The sequence below is a fragment of the Hermetia illucens genome, chromosome 2 (genome assembly GCF_905115235.1).
Source record: "Hermetia illucens chromosome 2, iHerIll2.2.curated.20191125, whole genome shotgun sequence".
Classification (NCBI taxonomy): Eukaryota; Metazoa; Arthropoda; class Insecta; order Diptera; family Stratiomyidae; genus Hermetia; species Hermetia illucens.
The window spans coordinates 5,941,239-5,961,081 of record NC_051850.1 but is presented as its reverse complement, the minus strand read 5'-3'; the positions used below and the strand labels follow the sequence as shown (position 1 = coordinate 5,961,081).

Below are 19,843 nucleotides of genomic sequence, written 5' to 3'. Positions count from 1 at the left end.
GACAGACAGACAGACAGACAGACAGACGGACAGACAGACAGACAGACAGACAGACAGACAGACAGACAGACAGACAGACAGACAGACAGACAGACAGACAGACAGACAGACAGACAGACAGACAGACAGACAGACAGACAGACAGACAGACGGTAAACCGATTTTAATAAGGTTTTGTGTTTACACAAAACCTTAAAAAAACTAATAGCTATTATCAGCACGACATTAGATGCCACAAAATGCTACGCGCTTCACCGAGGTAAAATCTCAGAGGATTTTGAGGTCCAAAGTGAAGTCCTCTACAATTGTATCTTGTCACCGATAATATTTCCATTCGTAACCGGTGACATTCTTCATGCTGCCTTGTCCGGAGGACGTGGAAGAGTTCAATGGACTATGACCTCAAACACCTTGACTACGCTCATGACATTTTGGCCAAATAGCCCTGAATTTAAAAAGAAAGCAAGCAGACTTGGACTGAAGATAAACACCAACAAAACCAAGGTTCTCAATCTGATGGGTCATCGCACTTTCTCTATCTGCATTAGGGGGCAGAGCATCGAAACTGTCGATCAATCTGTATATCTACGAAGCATGGTTTCTGCCGACGGTGGCACCGAACTGGATAATACCCGACACATTAAGAGCGGTAGATTCCCTTTCGCTACTTTGTGTAAAATCTGGAAATGCAATTATCTCAAAACCAAGAACAAATTGAGGTCGTTCTGTGCTAATGTGTTTTCTGTGTTGCTATACGGAAGTAGCATGTGTTGCTATACGGGAGTAGTATCTAGAGAGTCACTATTACTTAATAACTTTAAGCCTTGTTCAACACTTGTTTGCGTCGTATCATCGAAGTAATCTGGCCTGATGCTATCGCAAACGAAGAACTTGGTCGACACAGTAGAGGCACACTTCCAAGATGGCCGACGAATGGGCCGTCCCAAGGGTACTTGGCGTAGAATAGTAGAGGAAAACTGCAAGCATCCCGGGAAATCGTAGGGGGAGTTCAAGTACAGTTTAAACAACCGCAAATGATGGCAAGTAAATTTGGTTGACGCGTTATACCCTACAAAGAGGTAATTAACAACCATGTATGCCATTCTATGAAGGTCCTGGTGTTTTAACATGAGTACCTGCCATATATGCACAACCCCTCTTTGGATACGGATTGATTTGGGGACCACAATCAGAGTCCTGTCATGACTATCATAGCATTCATACCAGTGGCCTATCTACCTACCTCTGCCGCAAAATATGCAAGATATCCGCTGGTACTAAATGTTTACAGCCTACCCAACAAAATATTTGTATGGAAATCTTCATCATGTGAACAATGTTTTATATCGGGCACACGATACAAAATGTTTTGTCCGGTGACCGTGCTTTAGTTTCATTGTCAACATAGTCAATCCTGTGTGAATGATACGCCTAGAACAAGGGGGCAACAAAAGACAAACACAAAAAACCAAGACAAATCGGGGTTTGATGTACCTAGGGCAACGAGATCGAGAGGCCAACCTCAACAAAATCTGGAATGCCTCCGTCAAAACCAATAGGTAGAAGTGAATTGAATTGGTTTTCTTGACGTTCCCAATTACCCCACCGTATATATCTCAATATCCATATTAAAACAACGCGCGATGATTGAGTTGGTTGAGCGTCAACCAGTCGATCTCGTTGCTCAGATTTAAACTCCGATCGTCGTAGATGTTTGTGCAGAAAAGAAATGAACAGGAAGCATGCAGCTATTTTGGTGCGCCAAACTCTAAGAATAAAAGGTAAAAAGGAATATGAACGGGTTGTCAATGTTAACCTCATCGAAAAAATGTGTTTTCAGGAATCGCTCTTGATGGTCTCAAGCGACCTTAGTCCAAGAATCTGAGCACCATTAACCACCATTCCCAGGTTTTGTAACGCAAGGGTCTTAGATTAGTTCGAATTAAGGAAATTAGGAAAAGTGTAATTCGTAATCCTCAAATACATAGATTGATGCGAACAGTTTCCGGATTACGCTGCTGGCAGATTTTTATGAATCGTCAAATATATCTCGAAAGCAGACAACGAGCAGATGTTTCATAGAAGAATGCCCTTTCAAAGTATCTTCCTCTTAAATCGGAGGAGACTGGATAGCTGAATATGAAGTGCAGGACCATCTCCTCCACTATGAAATTCCTTTCCGCATCTTCCGCTACTTTAATATTTGGGTAGCATTTCAGCTCTTATTTTCGCCACTAGAACTGCCCATCCTTATAGTCCTGAATCAGATCCCCGTTATAGAACAAAATGGGCTCCGATGTAAACTCACCACCAATTGCCTGCATATAGAAGACATAAAATACTTACGACTCACTCCTTCATTCATAAAACGAGCTACTCCCAAACTCTTGCCCAAAACTAGCTTTTCAATTGCCGCTTGTTTACTGCCCTTCTTTGGGGGGGGTAGACATTGTAAAAATTTTTAGTGAAGAAGTCTGAAGATGAGCCATCATCATCTGAAATTGGCTGCGAGGAATAAATGCAGAACTGTCTCTTACATCTTGATTATTGACAACTACTGGCAGTTGAGGTTGGCTTGCACCTAAGGAAACGGAGAGAAAATTACCTGTGTTTTTCGATTGCTCTATCATTTAAGTTGTTATGTTATCGGACGCCTTCGTCGCCACCACATACTACTCAGAGATCATCACCAGTCCACCTAATCAAGACCTTCGGTCTTAGGCTGAGGTCCAGGATTTGGGTGTACGGATCTCAGGTTCAGTTGACTCAGTTGTCACCCATTATTTGGTTATACGGCTTTGAACTTCATAGAAATAGCAATTATTGGCGGACCGTAGACTGAACAGGATGTACGTGTCAATGCCAGAGCAAGAATTTAGATTAATCACTAAATAGCAGGTAAAGTGGATCATATCTCACCTCATCCCGCCACTGGCCGCCGTGGACCTGTACCTTGGTGCTGACTGACTTTGTAAATGCCGAGAATGTCAACAAGGGAACACAAGTAAACGTAACTCGATGTTCCCACTGGCAATTTTGCCTAATTCGAGGATAAAGGCTTATGAAGCACAAATCTTACGACGCGCTTTATCATTGTTGCTGTTAACAAACCGATTGAATAGAGACAATGCTGTCGCCCCTGCGATCAGAAAGCCCCTTCATTGATCGCATGCTGGCACTGAGTCTCACTAAAGAATTACCAAATGCTTAGTCCTCAACGGTCCTTCAAGTCTGGTAAAGCACAGCCATGGTCAATCGCGTCACTCTAAAAAATGCTTATCCTTTGCCGATCGTTAATGACATTTTTAATCGGTTCCCGAAGTTCTTTCCGAGTTTGTATCTGAAAGATAACGCGTAAAGGATCCACGAATGGTAACCATGCGGCGAATTACTTTCCACTCTTTATAGACACTTTCGACCAACTTTAGCTGCTCTTAAACGAAGTGCCTCGGTATGGAACGCGCTAGTTTAACGATGGGCGTTCCAAAAAGCAAGTTTATTATGAAGGATCTGCACATCACTGACAGCGGGACAATATGCACCCATCCCACCTATCGTTGACGCATCGCAGGATTTCCGGTAGTGGATGTGATACTACCCGTCGCAACTGGAGAACATCGGTACCGAAGATCTGATGTCTAATGCGTCCATAAGAGGGGCATTCATATAGGAAATGCTCCGTAGATTCCGTTTATTCATTACAGGAAGAACACGTACCATCTTCAATAATTCCTATTCTGAACACATGTCCAGTTAGTGAATTGTGACCTGTCAGAATACCTACAATACTCCTGCAAGTCCTCCTGCTTTTCGACAGAATAAACTTTGCGGTATGCATGTTCGGTTCTGACAGGAAAAGTTTGGTGTATCTAGCAGCAATTAGACTCTGTCACTTGTCATTGTGGGAATCTTGCTCCCAGTTGTTGAAGACAGCCTTAGCCAATGCTGCTGATGCTTCAATTGCTGGTTCCGGTTCTGGCATGGGAGAAATTGAACCCTCTTTTGCTAAAAAGCATTCGAGATTACATTTCCCTCTGTGCCGCAGTGACCAGGTACCCAGAGTGGTTCCACAGTATTGAATCTAGAGATTGAATTCAAACAATTTTCGAAGTGACCAAAGGACTACTCAACGCCCTCAATGCAGCCTGGTTATCACCGCAGATTACGATGCACCTGCCTTTCAACGGCTTGAAAAACTGTTGGATATTGTCCCAAAGGAAAAGCCCATTTCTCGTTTTTATTCGAGAGGTACTCCGGCTCCAGAGCCCTCTTCTGTTTTTAAGCCATCGGTGTAGAAGACTTCCGTATAGCCCACCACGCGGGGCCAATTTCATTGAGATCTCTCTCGCTGATTTGATCACCTCCCGGCACAGCGGTCCTAATACCTGCGGGACGCGTGGATGCAGGCTCTGGTGCGGAGCACAATAAAGGGTTGGCCACCACAGATGTGTTGGTGTTACGCTTCTTGCGCGCATTATCGCTGACAGAAAAGTCTGGTGCGTTCGGTGTAGGTCTCACCGGAGTTACCAGTTTATCCTCACCTCAGGAAGCTGTATTGGTCGCTGACTTTTTGAAAACAGGCATCACTTCAAATACATAATGCTGACTCTGCCTCCACCATACACTGTTAGGTATGCCAACAGGACGTAGGCGCAGAAGGAAGAGGCAGGAGATAAAAATCCTATAACACATATTTGATGTGTGGCCCTAATGAAAAATATGAGCTTTCGTTGTTATCACTTCAAATATGTTCAGAAACTCAGTGAACCGATAACCTTCTTTGTAGTTCTGATTCGAACGAATATATCAAGGTACAAATTCAACTATCAATAAATCTCACAAGCACTATTTTAATTGGTAATGAGAACAAAGTTTCTATTAGGCGTACTACGCTTGAATAAACTCAGCTCCTCACATATTCCATGCATGAAACATAAGCTCAGTCAAGTGCAATAAATCCAATTAAAATGAAACGAAAATTCAAATGATTCCAATAAATAGGGAAACCACCTACGCAACAAAGATAGATTGGAATCATAAAACATAAAACGTTATCATGATATTATTCATATGTTACTTTACGTCATAACTAACACCTGCCGTACCGGCTATCTCTTTGTAGATGATAAGTTGATTAAAAAGATAAAACCTTATCCGTAATACACACAAGCATAGGAGAATGAGTTTCATTTTCTTGCCCAGCTAAAGACGTTATAGGAGCCTCTGTCAGGATAATTCTTAGGTGATACAATAAATATTCATTAGAGATTTCCATTTTTAGATTCAATAGTAAACACGGATAAAAGGTCTTTCATTTCGGTAGGTCCCTAAGTTTGATGGAATATCTGGTACCTCACCAGATTCATGAATTACAGAGAACACCCTTACTTCGAATCTAACGTAAATAGCGATTGTATTCTGAAGATATACAAAAGATAATTAAGGGATTTATAGCACGAGAAGTAATTTAATTTGGAATCATATCACCCATGGCGATTCGGCGGACGAAGTATAATAATTAAGCGTTAGTTTTTCGATCTCCTGCCCCGGGTTCAAATCCCGATTGCGTCATGGTTATTTATGTTTACTCTTGTGCCTGTCCCGCTGGTATATGCTTATCATTTGCACAACATTAAGTGTGATGGTGATAAAACTGAGGCGCAGTATCATTGAGAAAATGGATTATTCAATTTCTGTTGACATCCATCAAATTCATCTGAATATATTGAGGCTCTTTTTCTGCTTAAATGTCCACACTCAGGAGAGAACTCTCAAATCTATTGCTACGGACAACATTCAGATTGTTTTCCAAAACAAAACATGGCCGATGAGAAAACCAATCCTTCTGATCTGCCTAATTCCTCATTTTTGTTATTATCTTTATAAGCAGCCTAACTAAACTGGCACTTATGGAGCATCATCCTTACAAAAATATGGACGACTTGGGGTTTTGTCCAGGGCAAAGGCAACTCATCAAACGCTGCCTCACCCCTACCTTGGGAAGAGCGTGGCCGAAATAGTTGAATCATATATTCATGACAAAAACCACCTGCCTAGTAAATTCAAGCCTAAACTGGTCAAATTCTATCCAAATTTTTGTTTAGGAAATGAGGAGTCCAGTCCACTTGATGACGAACCAGACCAATTGACAAAGAACTGGCTCCCATTATTGTTTTCTCATATTATTCATCATCAACGGCGCAACAACCGGTATCCGGTCTATTCCTGCCTTAGTAGAGAATTCCAGACACCCCGGTTTTGCGCCGAAGTCCAATAATTTGATATCCCTAAAAGCTGTCTGGCAGCTGTCCGCCTCGTCTTCTTTTTCTACCATAGATATTGCCCTTATAGACTTTCCGGGCTAGATCATCCTCATTCACATGGATTAGGTGATCCGCCCACCACAACCTGTTGAGCCGGATTTTATCCACATCTCATATTATTAGAAAGCTTAATAGTTCTCAAAATAGGACCATTGTGCTTCAGCATGCATGTTTGCCAGTTATTAAACACTTCCTGGAGGTAATTTGCCGCAATGCTGCTGAAAGTCCTTGTTACAGTAGATTTGCTGTGTTCTATGGAATCAAATCGTTGTCCATTCATAACCCCTTCTGGGCGAAAGAAAAGAAAAAAGTATAAGGAGCATGTCTGGGCTTTAGGGGGACAACATGGCAACGTCACACCGAACTAGCTACTCCCGTACGGACTTAGCGGTGTCGAACAGGGGATTGTTGTGGGGGAGCTGTCATGTCAACCGCGTGTGACCAGAGGTTACTGGCTCTGGTCACAGGTGGTTGACTTGTTTTCACAACCAACCAAGCACTTTCGCGAAAAACTGTAATTCACTGTTTGGCCAGGATATAAAAACCCCTTGTAAATGACATCGCGTTAATCAAAAAAGACCAGAGGCACGGTTTTGACCTTGGACTCGCTCATCCGTGCTTTTTTAAGCAAGATGAGTTAGTTTTGTGTGCCATTTCAAATTTTGGCATTTTGCTTCATCTTTTGTCGTCCCTCAAAACCCTAAAATCTATTTAAATATTTTCAATTTTAATATAACAATTTTCGAATATTCCAAAAATGATCATTAACCTTTTGTTGTTGTTATTTTCGCATAAACCTGATCAGGCTGCACATTAGTAAACTCATCTCTAACTATTGTCTCTGGCTAAGGCGAAATATTATGCATCCAAAGGCAAACGATGTTTAGGGCAGCTGATGCTGCGGGGATTTTCGCTTGTATAGGTAGAGACCAATTCTTAGAAGGTCTCACTGATACTGTTTTTTATTTTGTCTTTTCCAGAAATGCAGGCGAATGAACATATCGCGTTTTGTTCATGAATGCTAATAAAAAATGAGCCCTACGGATTGTTGATCTCACCAAATATGCAAGCTGTTTCCTTTTTCGGATAATGGAGCAGGGAAGGGGAGGTGGAATCAAGGAGAACAATTCAAAATTTTAGAATTGGGGAAAAAAATATGGAAATCTATTTAAGGTGCTCTGTTGATGATATCTTTATGTTAGCGTCCTAATTTAGTGCATTTCATTGATTATAAAAACATCCTATTTTACTAACTGAGTGATTGTAATTTGACCCTAAATGTGAAGGCTATAAGGACTAGCTCTAAAACTTTTCAGGCTTGACAAAATCACGTCACCTGCATTACTGAAATCTGATGAAATGACAATAAGTTGAACTCTGAACTTCTTGAAAGATGGCAGATACCGAACTCTACTAGATAGGCCATTGTGAACTTCTCGACTGATATGTATAACAGGTCTGGACCTATCCTCATAAAAGCCCAACACACCATTGCACTTAGAAGCATGTGTTCCTTTTACGCGTTCATGTCGAGAAGGGACCATCTTCCTAGCCAGGCTGACATAATGGCCTGAAAGCCCATGTGAAAAGGATACTTCAGTGAAGCAGTATTTATTTGCGCATGGACAAACACCATGACTTTCTCTGGTTTCTGGATAGCTACACCTCGCAGTTGATTACAGTCAACTCGAATGGTTATTTCGACTATCCCCAAACATTTTTGTCATTATCTACCGCATTCCATCCTCTAATGCACGAGAAGACCAGACTTCTCTTATACTAGTTGATATGTTTTCTATTTTCTCGCTGGGTTCGAATCCCAGTCCCCATAGATATTTCGACTGCTTGGTATTGAGGGTCCTGAGGATTCAACTTGCGTACCTACTCCGTAGGCATAATCCCATGGTCCTCTTCGGAAACAGATTGATTTGGAGACCATAATCAGAGTCCCGGCGTGATTAGCAAAGTGGATGTGAGACCTATCTAACACCTCTACCGGGGTAGGGCCGGCGATTTGTTCAGCGCAACTCCACGCTTGAGCCCACAAGGAGCTCTGACCGCGGGCGCAACGACAGCCACCATGAATGTCCCACAAGGGGAAACCAGTCGCAAATAACCGGGCCGAGAACATATCTCCTAAAAACCCTTCCAGAATATATGCTCCCTAAGGACCATCCCGATTCACATAGTGCCAAACTACCTCCGGTGAGCTCTCGTAACAAGGGTCACTTCAGATGAGTCTCTTGCAGACTCGAGGCTGAACGCCCTCCTTGAGTATGTGAGGACGGCATTCCCCAACCGGTCCGCCGAGTCAGCTACGAATAATGAACGATGCCAATTGTTTTCCTTTCCTTTCTTTTTAAAAAAGTCGACAATTCAGGGTGAAGAAATCGACGCCCCTATTGGATGAACTGCAGTGACATCACATTGTACGTCGGCGACCTCGATACCATTCAAAATAACCAAAGAGTACTGCAAGATTGGGGCTCTGTCGCAGAGCTGACTACCTCCCCCTGGCTCGTGGGAGAGAGGTCAGAGATATTATACAAAAGTTCATTAATGGGTCCCAAAGATATGAAGGCAATACCCAACATGATCGAGAGATGCAAAACAACACCAGAGTGTCTCTTTCCTTTTGAACGTTTTACGGCGGTGATGACGTCAACTTCGCGTCTTAAAATTTGAATGAACCAGCTGAATAAATTTATGACTCGCGCCTGTTACCGTCTGACGAATTTAGATTGAAACCTCGCAGCGTACAGATATCAACTGCAGAATGCGTTCATAATCAGTTCCCCGGGACTAAGTCAGCAGGAAAAACATCGAGTAAGAGTGAAAGAAACCCGAGTTGCGCTTCCAATTAAGCATCAAACTTTTAATAAGGATCCATGATTAAACAAAAGTTCTCTAGTAGACTATAAACAGTGTTAGATGGGTTGTGCTGAGTGCGAGGAAATTTTTCTCCCCAAGAATAACTATCTTTACTTGCCTTCCACCCATCCCCGTATCCATCGCAAAGTTCGCATCTACATAATTAATGGCCAGTCTATGCCCAAATTTTGGAGTTAGTAACCTAGAAGTTTCAAAATTTTACTGCTACCGAAACTTCAACTACGACTCGGATAGGGACTGACATCGGAAAAGGATTATGATTGATTTACGGAATGTGCAGGCGCTCCTCGACAACGATAGCGAGAGTTCTCAGCATGCTCGCTTTCTCCAACTTGAGCGGGAATGCCAACGATATCAGCACACATTCTTGACTTAAGCGAAGTAAGATGTGGTTTTGTACTCTGGAAAACAAGTGGTAGCAGACCCGAATCCGGTGTCGGGTTGCCTCTGACGGCTACCGCAAGGCACTCTCTCTTGACCTAGGAGTCGGTTTTTGACAGGTTTCTAACAGCAAGGCTCCGATCCAGGTTGAGAAGCATCACAATTGTATAGTGCTATGCACCAACGGACACTTCCGATGTATTGGATGGATGTCCGGATGGCTCAAGTTGTTAGAGCGCTGGACTGTCGTAGCTGAAGGTCGCGATTCAAATCTCACTGGTGGCAGAGGGATTTGTTATCGTGACTGAATGTAGGATACCAGCCGACTCAGCTGACTCAAATCAAGGTAATAATCTCGAGCGAGTGCAATGCTGACCCCATTGCCTCCTACAGTGTACGGTCTTGAATGAAGGGCTCTATCACACTTCAAGGCCCTGATCCAAAATGGATTGTTGTGCCAACGATTATTGTTATTATATGCCGAAGCAGGAAGGATTCTCCATAAGTATCGTGCCATCGCCACCTGAGGCAGGAGGGAAATTGGGTGAGCGTGTGATCCGCCATGGATTTTCCCTCTTCGATCGGGTTGCGAGCTTTGTGCGTGACATAAAAGGACCGTACTTTGATTAGAAAGTGCAGAATGAGCCCAAAACGAGTCTTGCTTCTGTTCCTATCTTTTTAGATTTCACTTATGAAAAGTAGGAAGTACAAAGATTAATTTTCATCGGCCAGACTACGGGCTAAACTCAAGACTCAGTTCTGCGATTATTACGTAATAAAAAGTCGAGATATTTAATCCAGCGTTTATCTATCTCCACTGCTGAGGTATCTACACAACTGTAGTCACCAAGAAAAAAAGTAGTTATTATCAAAGTAATAAAAATATCAGAAATATTGAGCTTTTTAAGATAAAATTTGTGAAATAAAATGAAATCGAAATTATGACAAGTCAAGCGATATTACGGGATTGTAAATTGTTATATGAGAAAAAACCAGCTTCTTGAGTCATTCGACGGATATCAACAAAATGCGGGTCCAATTGTTTTATTTATATTTTTAGTAAATCATAAGATAAACATGGTTTTGATAGCGTTCTTTTTCAATTTATATTCACGGCCCATTACCCAATAAAAAGAGGTTTCAGCCCAAAATATGTGTCACCTCTCCACTCCTTCGTGCAGGATTGAGCGCCCTCAGCTTCTTCATTCTTATTTTTATATTTTGCCTATTTCATTTTCAATAAAGCTATACTTCGTGCACACATAAACCTATACAAGTGATAGCCTACAGCACTAAAACAAGCACAAAAACGAACACAAACATCCATGATGCAATCAAGATTCGCACACCAGAGCACGGGATCGAGATGCTGACACTCAATCATATCTATCATCGCACCGTTCCCTCGGTAAATGTCAAGATAATTCAACAATTTCCATGGGCCGAATAGTGGTAGGCGCAAAACTGGTGGAAATCCACTGTGAAGTTGTTACATGAGGAAGTCGCAAATTCTGCTTGGATAGAGGGATGGCAATCTGCTACGATAAAACGCTCGTTGAGATCTGGTCCTACATGCCGATGACGTTGAGGAGTCACGTTTCTGACATAACACATGGCCTCTTGCTCTGGTCGACCGGTGCATAGTTTAAATGGTGACATCGGATCAAATATCTCAATTCGTTGGGTAAAACTCTCTCTCACTTGGTGACTTTCTACAAAACCAAGGCTACTATCCGGCAGCGAAGGGCAAAGTAAAGGGCTGACGAGAAGCCCTTACGTACCACTATAATCCATGCTTACAATAGTTCTGCTTCGTTGAGGCAAGAAACCTAACAGGACGTGGGGACCCCATGGAGCCATCTTTCGAAAACCAATCTAAGTGATCCCCTCCGAAGATATGCCTCCAGATTTTTCTCGAAAAATTCAGGAAGTAAATGAGGCAAATTCCTTCAACTCGAACCGCTCATCAATACCGACTCAAAGTTTTCAATTCCCAGTGTTGACAGAGTAAAGAGAGCGCACGAAAAACTCTAAGTCGGCCCCTTCAAAATTAGCCTACAGAAACCTACAATCGACCAAGGACATTTAATGATAGAAAATTCAAAATTCGATATCATTATAACCGAGGTTATTCCGGCGATGGATTCTGCAGTACGAATATATCGCCAGACAAATCGCATCATTTTTCTATTGAATCTGCATAATCCATTATTCATTATAATTGACGTTACTGATCAATCATCCGAACTTCCTTAAGAGATATATTCTGGGCAGACGACCCATTCAATGTATTTTTCTCCTACAACCAGCAACTGAACTGACTGTCTTTGCTTGAAATCAATCTTATCTTCTTAAAACACAAACTCATGATTTGCAGTATGTCAGAAGTGGTATTGGTATAGCCTTTATTTTTCTCCGGCTTTTTTGACACTTTCCGTTCGCACTTTTTGCTTTTTATCCCTTTCTCTGTGATTTTATTCTGATATCATGGTGGTAAAACCACCATTCGTCACCAATAATAACTCTTAACAGAAAAGCCAGCACTTAGAGCGGAGTTTCTTCAGCAAACTGTGAACTTGACGGTGTTCCAATCGGCGCTAATGACTGAGGGCAAAATGTCAACCACTGATAAACATCTGCTCCCAACTGTCTCGTGGAAAACAACGCTCTGTGACGACTCCCAACGCTCTGGTTGCAGCAAGGCTGAAAAGACCCCCGCCTAAGTGTTGCCGAAGTGATATCCAAAATCAATTGGCCAGCAATGATTAAATCTATATTTGCGGCCAACAGACAGAGTACGAGTGAGATACTTCTCCTTCCTCAATTAACAAACAAATCATATTGGTTGGTGAGGTAGGCAAGCGGCGCGGAAATTCCCCCGCAGTTTTGTTCGGTAAAAGTCGCTCCGAGAAAAAGCTATGGCACCTTAAAGTGGAGCTATTTTGTTGTTAAAACGGTAGGGACTAACTTTGAACCTCACACTCAGAGTGGATAGGGAGGGTATCGAGGAAGAAATAGAAAGTCCTTACTATCCAAACCTGTGAAAAATTGCAATGATCATTCCCCCTGAAAGAAGTATGGTCCAGAGAGAGAGAGAGAGAGTACTTCGCTATCAACATGGTAAAGTGTGATTTGCAAGCCCACCCCTGGAAGGAAGAGGGTAAGGAACCATCTAGATCCGAAGCTACAATGAAGCTGGTCCAATCAAAAAAAATTCTAATGCTTTCAAAGTCAGCATTTTCTCCCTCGACGATTACCTACCTTGTCACTTGAACTCAGAAAGGAAGATCCTCTAAGAAACGAGAAGTGACACCTGAAGCCAAGCGGTATTCGAAACCGCAAGACAAGGTGTGACTACCGTGCCGAGGGCTAAATGGTCACACGAGTTAAGATGTGATTGTAAACGGTGAACTCTAGGTGCCAGGCGACCCTCAGTTTCAACTAGCTTTGTCTCGGCAAAAAGGGGCTCTGCGGAAATCGATTCACTTTCCCCGATAAAACTGAGGCCATGGCAGCCAAGTATGAGAAAACCAAAAAACAAAAATCTTTTAAAAAACTACAATTAAAACCAGATCGTGACGATCCAACCTCGGGTGAAAGGGCAACCCTAAGCTCATCGATGGAGAACCTGAGTCTAGACTCACATTCACGCATTCAGATCTCCACTTACTCAGGTGGGAACCAATTTAATTTGGACCCTGTCCTCCTTTCAACACTCCTGATTCCAGGCTCCAATTGGCGCCACCTGATGAGGTTAAAGTCTTGTCCATAGAAAGCACCTGTCCACGGACAGCAAACAGCCTTCGGGTAAATCACAACTCAAGGTTGCAAGGAAAGGATCGTTCGGGGCACCTGCAGCTAAAGGGAAAACGAAGTGGCAGCGATCCCAACTCTGCGACACAAAAGGCAACAAAGAGCGCTCGGCCGGCAATGGCTATGCCTTCATTCGCAGTCAAGGCTATCCAAACCGATGGATGGGTCTTGTATGACGACTCGAATCCATCCGGTTACGATACTTACTGAACAGTGCGAACAGCTTAGGAGGAAACTCCTCCTAGCTGTAAGGACTGCATCCTTGCAAGGCATTAAGCTTTGCTTTGAGTCGGTAAGTGTAAAATGTTACGGCTAAACTTTGCCAAGTGACTCAGACAGTACTGCTTCTCCCGCAACGATGTGTGCGAGAGTGCGCGACTAACCCTGAAAAGGGCCCCTGAGCTGCCATCGTTCAAAAAGGGCTTCCTCTAGCTTCCAAAAGAAGAACGGAATGATGTTGTGGTTCTGGAACAACTTACTGTGCAGAATAATCTCAACATCTCCAGCAGCATCCAGTTGCATGGCAGCAAAACAGGAGAGACAGCCGATAGGCCGAGAACTTTTCTCACTATCGGCGTTCCCGAATCCGATGTTAAGAAGGTTTGGAAACAATCAGGCCCGTCACGTTACAACTGTCGGCTCCTAAAACCATTGAAGGGGGCGTGCAGCCCTCGGCATCTTCATCTGGAGCGTAGATGAGATGCCATATTTCCCAAATAAATTTGCAGCATTGTAAAGCGGCGACTGTACTTACCAGTCGTCGGATCAATAGCTGCAAGACATTTATATACCTCATACAAGGACCGTGGGTTGCTGATGGGGTAGTCAGGGGCCTAAACTTCCAACATGCTGACCTGTTGTATGCCAATGGAAATGATCGACCCCGATCCTTCATGGTATTCTCAAGAGACTTTCAGGCTAATCTGGTTAACGACCTATGTGATGGTGACACCACATCGGCGAAACGAACCATAAAAAGTCAACAGGGAGATAAAACGGTACTATGGTGCTCTACATATTTTCCCTTATAACGCAGAGGAAGTTCCCAGTGGAACATTCATCAGAGCTATCCAATATGCCAAACGTAAAGGCATAGCGATAATAACAGGATGCGATGTCAACGCTTACCACATATGTTGGGGAAATTCCAACATCCATGCAACAGGATCGAGACTACTGGAGTATCTAATAGGAACCGATTTGCAGATCCTTAATTTGGGCAATGAACCCACTTTGGCAAAACGGAGAACGACAAGGATGCTCCTCAATGGTGCTCTGAAGTGGGATTCAGCTGCTGGCTGGAGTCGCTAGAAAGAGACAGAGCAGACTCTAAAGAAGATCGGCTAAATGATCATCATGGAGACGCTTTTGCGAAGAGAGTAAGAACGTAGCCAGTTGGATTATTTACGTTTACAGAACGATAAGTACACAGAAAGCAATGAAGAAACGGCAAACCATTTGCTTGAAGTGCACTTCCCAGGCAGCATCCAAAATCTAATCTCGGGGCCGACCGGTGCATACAGCCCGTAACCGAGAGACTGGAATCTGGCATGCAAAGTAGTATCATTGGAGCGAGTAAAATGGGCATTTAACTCGTTCCATAAATACAAGTCTGCAGGTCCGAATGGTATGATACCTGCGCTAGTAATAGAAGGAATGGATGTCCTGGTTCTACATATTCGGAATATATAATAAAACCCATTTTGATGCATGTATGAATCTTCTGGTGGCCGAGACTGAATTTGCTAACAGCAGGAAGCTGCTAACGCAGACTCAGAGGCTTGGTTGCCTAAGTATTACTGGAGCAATGAGTACTACGCCGACTGCGACACTTGGAGCTATCCTAAATCTACCCCCATTTACTTGGAGGTGAAACGAAAAGCAGCCAATGACGCATATAGACTTGATACCATTGGAGCGTGAAAGGGTAGCCAATCATACGGTCATGCGTCTATCTGGAAATTCCTTGACAAACATCCGGTAGCTCTGATGCCGGCCGATAATATGGTTTCCAGATTGGTCTTTGAAAAGACATACACTGTCGTAATCACCAAAAGAGAAGAATGGTCGACAAATGGCCATGAGTCTTTTAAGATTACAGACTTAATCTTCACCGATGGATCAGTCATGGAGGGCGGATCGGACGCAGGGTTATTCTCGGTCATATTCCAGGCGGAGTTATATACCATTTCATTGGCTGCAGAAGAATATCTGCGACAAAAATGGAGGGGTTGCACCATTCGAATCTGTTCCGACAGTCAGGCGGCATTATCAGCACTAAACAGCAACGACATATCAAGCCAGTTGGGGTGGAGTTGCCATCAGATGCTGCTGAAACTTGGCTGACTGAACGAAACATTCCTGATGTGGATGCAGTGGCACTCAAACATCACTGGTAATGAGGAGGCTAACAGACTGGCTTGTCGAGGGTCTGGATCCACAATGGTGGGGCCAAAACCAGCTTTTGGAATCCAGCCATTCACTGTCAAGTCTACTCTGAAAGGGTAAAATTGCAAGGATTCACGCAGCCGAGTGAAGAAATTTGAACTCTTGCCGGCAGGAGAAAATTCTTGTGAAAGAACCTGGGGTCGCCAGAGCGGCATTTTTGTTGTCCCTTAAAAAGTGGGACATGAAAATCCTAGTAGGGCTTTTAACGGGACACTGCTCCTTAAATTATCATATGGAAAAGATTGGGGTGGTGTTTTCGGTTATATGCAGCCAATATGAGGAAGAGGAGGAGATGGCCCTGCACTTTTTATGCAGCTGCCCTGACTCCTCTGAGATCTGAGCTAAACCTTGGTAAAGTTTTCTTCAATGAAGAATCTGTACGCTCTCTGCCTTTGGAGAATATTCTCAGATTCGAACGCTGTAGGCGGGAAACCATTGAATAGGCGATTTACGGGGATAGTGCAATGAGCCTAATAATGGCCTGAGTGCTCGGAGCTGCGGCTCCTCCAGTAAACTAAACTAAGCCATAGAGACGTAACTTCCTTAACCCAGCCTAACCAAACGGACAGTGAATCAACGATCGAAACGCACACATACAGAATGCATATGTTCAATAGCCTATAAAACCTTGCTGATACTATCAATGTCTTAGCTGCTGAATTATGAAATGTTTCATGAAACCAAGGCATCGTCCGACCTGTTACCGTCTATGGTTCTGAATGCTGGCCGACTATAAAAAACAATGAGCAACGCCTCGCGTTAGTGGAGACGAAAATGTTGCGTTTGACTAGTGGAATCACACGCCAAGATCACCCTCGAAATGAGGACATTCGCGTTGGATTAATTGACCGAGCAAAATGGTACAAGTGATCAAGACACATCGACCCCGATCTGTAATCGGAAAAACGCCTGAAGAAAAGAATTCTCCAATGGAATTAAAATATGGAAATGGCTCAATTGCTTGTACGGTTTTATTAAATCGCTTTTTACCGGACGCCAAAAGTTCTCCATTTCATGGCTGAGTTTCAGAACGAGACGAGTAAGCCCCCGAAGCAAATAAATACTAGAATTTGCCAGTGGAACCAACAACGTAATACCAACAAAAATTCCAAATTTTCCTAGTCAAAACCGAGATAAGTGAAAAGAATTTCAGTCACGCAATCTCAGCTTTTCGTCAGAGCAACTGTTCGTCGCCAGTACGGTGCGGTCAAGATCATTAATGGAGCCTTCCATCTCATAGCTGCGCTCCCCTACTTACATACGCCCGTACATCACGGAAAAACTAGCGCTAGGAAGCAAGAATATTCCGAGAACTGTTCAAATCAGCATGTAACGCTCCGTTCGCATTCTTCACTCGCCGCCTTATCACCGCTTCCAATAGAAAAACGAGTCAAACAATTAAAAGCCGCTTTGTCACGTTCCGGAGATAGCAAACAAAAAACCAAGACCCGATGCGGCAAGCGGCCCCCGGGGGGCAGGCGGAACACTTCTTTTTTCCAGATCGCATGAGGCGCTCGTTTTCCTCCCCAAGGCTAAAAGCTGGAGTTTTTGTAACGAAAACTTCCTCGTGCAATCAAAATCAATCAATGAATAATAAATTAATTAAATTTTTGGACGTTCCGAGTAGCCAGCACCCAGTCGTGAGGGACTACATAGAGGGAGGATGATTTGCATGTTGACCCTCCTTTTTTGCTTAATTGAAAAGTTCTTGGCGTGTCTTAGGGGCGGCTGGCATCGATTTAGGGCTGAAAAATAATCAAGACTTTGACTTGGATGAGGAAGTTTCTCGCTCTCTTTGCAGTTGGCCCCAAAGCAGCTCCGCTTAATGTGCGCCGACCCGTTTACGGCAGGCGCTTGAAGTGCGAATAGTAATCCAACCAGAAAAGAATATTAATTAGTTCGCGGCTCCAAGTGTGGGGCTTACTGTTATAACGGGGCGGCCTTCTGTTTATGCAACGTAGCCGAGTCTCAAGTGGAGACCGCGAGCCTGACCCCGTCCAGGGTGAAAGGTTGCTCCCCGCAGGCTGGCAGCCGCCACCTGCCCCAAAGTCCAATATCAAACATGCACAATACCTTGCTTCCTGTTTACATCGCGAGGCCTGATAAAGCCTCATTGAGAGCGACCTTTTCGGTAATTGGCGACGCGATAATTCCATCAGTCTCGAGCGCGAGTGGCAGCAACCTTTCAGTTGATAGCGACTGGAGCGTAGCGGGCTCCGGGCTAGCGGCCGTCCGGTCATTTGCCTGCCGCCGCGATCCGAAACGTTTTCTCTCTCGAAGAAAGTCGAAAGTTTGGTGCGTGAAATTCCGTGGGGCCACCCGGAGCTGGCCCAGTCCGAGGGGGCGCCTCCTTTTTCCTCGCGCTACAGACCCAGCCAGACCCACTGAGCACCACTGGCTGCCCCCGATCACTAACCATTGATTGCTCCACAATTTCCATGGCACACTTCATTGAATTTTCCACGGTGCAGACACACAAACTCGGCACTTTCCCAATCGACGGGAGATTTCTAACGCCACACACACGTCCGCCGTCATGTTGACATTGGGCAAAACAAACAGGAGAGACTTTGGACCCCTCGCAGGCACCCACTCACCCGTCGCAGGACACATTAGAACGGGATCTCACTAATTTTCACAAGTCGCCGTCGTTCTCGAGCGGAAATTACACGCAATTGTTCGCACAAATCACTGATATTCCGTAAAACATTTTCACATTGCACTCGCGGAGCTCCTCAGTGACGAGCAGTGACTTTTCCACTTCGGCTGATGAATGAATGCAATTTTTTTCACTTCGTGTGTGCCTTCTTCTTGGGAAGTTCGAAAATCGTATGGTCAGCTGATTGTTGTAATCAAGTTCGAATGTGGTGAATTGGCGGATGTTGAATGGATGCGTAAATAAATAGGGGAATTCTCGTGTATATTGGGCTAGGCGGAAGGGGAAAGAGAAATTTGAAGAATTGCATGTTCTAATCAGTTAATTACTTGTTTCTGATAAAATAAGTAAACCGGTATCAAATTCGAATATTGCTAATTTATAAATTTAATATTGTGAAATTGAAGTCGAAAGTTTTAAAAAACTATGGAAGTTCAATGTACTTGACCCCGAAAACGGATGATGGACTAATATGATATTTCAAATCTTTAAATATACGATCCTTGTACAGACCTCAAGCACTAAACATCCGCCTCGAATAGATACTCCGGCCACCCAGGATGATCTTCTGAGCACCGCAAATCACATTATTCATAACAAAATCCTGAATATAGTTCGTACTCATGTCGTATTTGCAAATGTCTATAAGTGGGCACCTGGTCACCACTTTTTGTCACGTTATTTCCTCAGTGACCATGGCATTGCGTCCTATAAATTGCCTCTGCCTTGAACGAAATCGTTAGTCACTTTTCTAAGGATAACTGCTATAGTCGACCCTTCCTTAATGGAGCATTCTGCATTAACCAGGTTTACGCGCCACCATTTAGGAGTCACTGAGTTTCAGCTCCCTCCAAGACTTCCTGAAACGCTTGCACTCCTCCTCCTTTATTCTGCGTAATATGCTCCGGCGGCGACCCATGTGTAGGCTATCTTACGATAATAGATTCCATGGCGTAGCGTACAAGTGTGGCGAGAGGAGGTGTAAGGGAGGGAACTCCCCTTGAGCCCAGAGTACAAATTTCAACGAAACAACTCGGGAAACCGGAAGCTGGACGCTTTAGGTATGAAAGGTTTTTTGTATTTCTTCACGTTAAAGAAATTATCATTTTCGACACCCCCGTACTCCTCACATTTCCAGCAAACGTCAAAACTGGGGCCGGCTTCGGAAAGTACTAACCTGGATCTTTCATTTGATATCCCACATGACTATATTTGGTAAAATAAAATGTGCATCCCCCTTTTGCATGTATGAAGCCCCCCATGAAATTCGACGTAGGAGGATGTAACTTGCAGCATGCGCGAGCGTTAACAGTTTCCACCTTTCCACCAA

At 43.7% G+C, this 19,843-nt stretch overlaps 1 protein-coding gene across 2 annotated transcripts in view; it reads right to left on the bottom strand.

Annotated features, from left to right (window-relative positions):
• LOC119647657 (phosphatidylinositol 4-phosphate 3-kinase C2 domain-containing subunit beta) overlaps positions 1–18,796 on the bottom strand; it is an 84,449-nt gene extending 65,653 nt beyond the window's left edge. For both annotated transcript variants that reach the window (XM_038048727.1, XM_038048728.1), the window contains exon 1: positions 18,455–18,796. The gene's annotated coding sequence lies outside the window, so the exon portion shown is untranslated. The remainder of the gene's footprint in view (positions 1–18,454) is intronic.
• Positions 18,797–19,843: the final 1,047 nt, after the last annotated feature.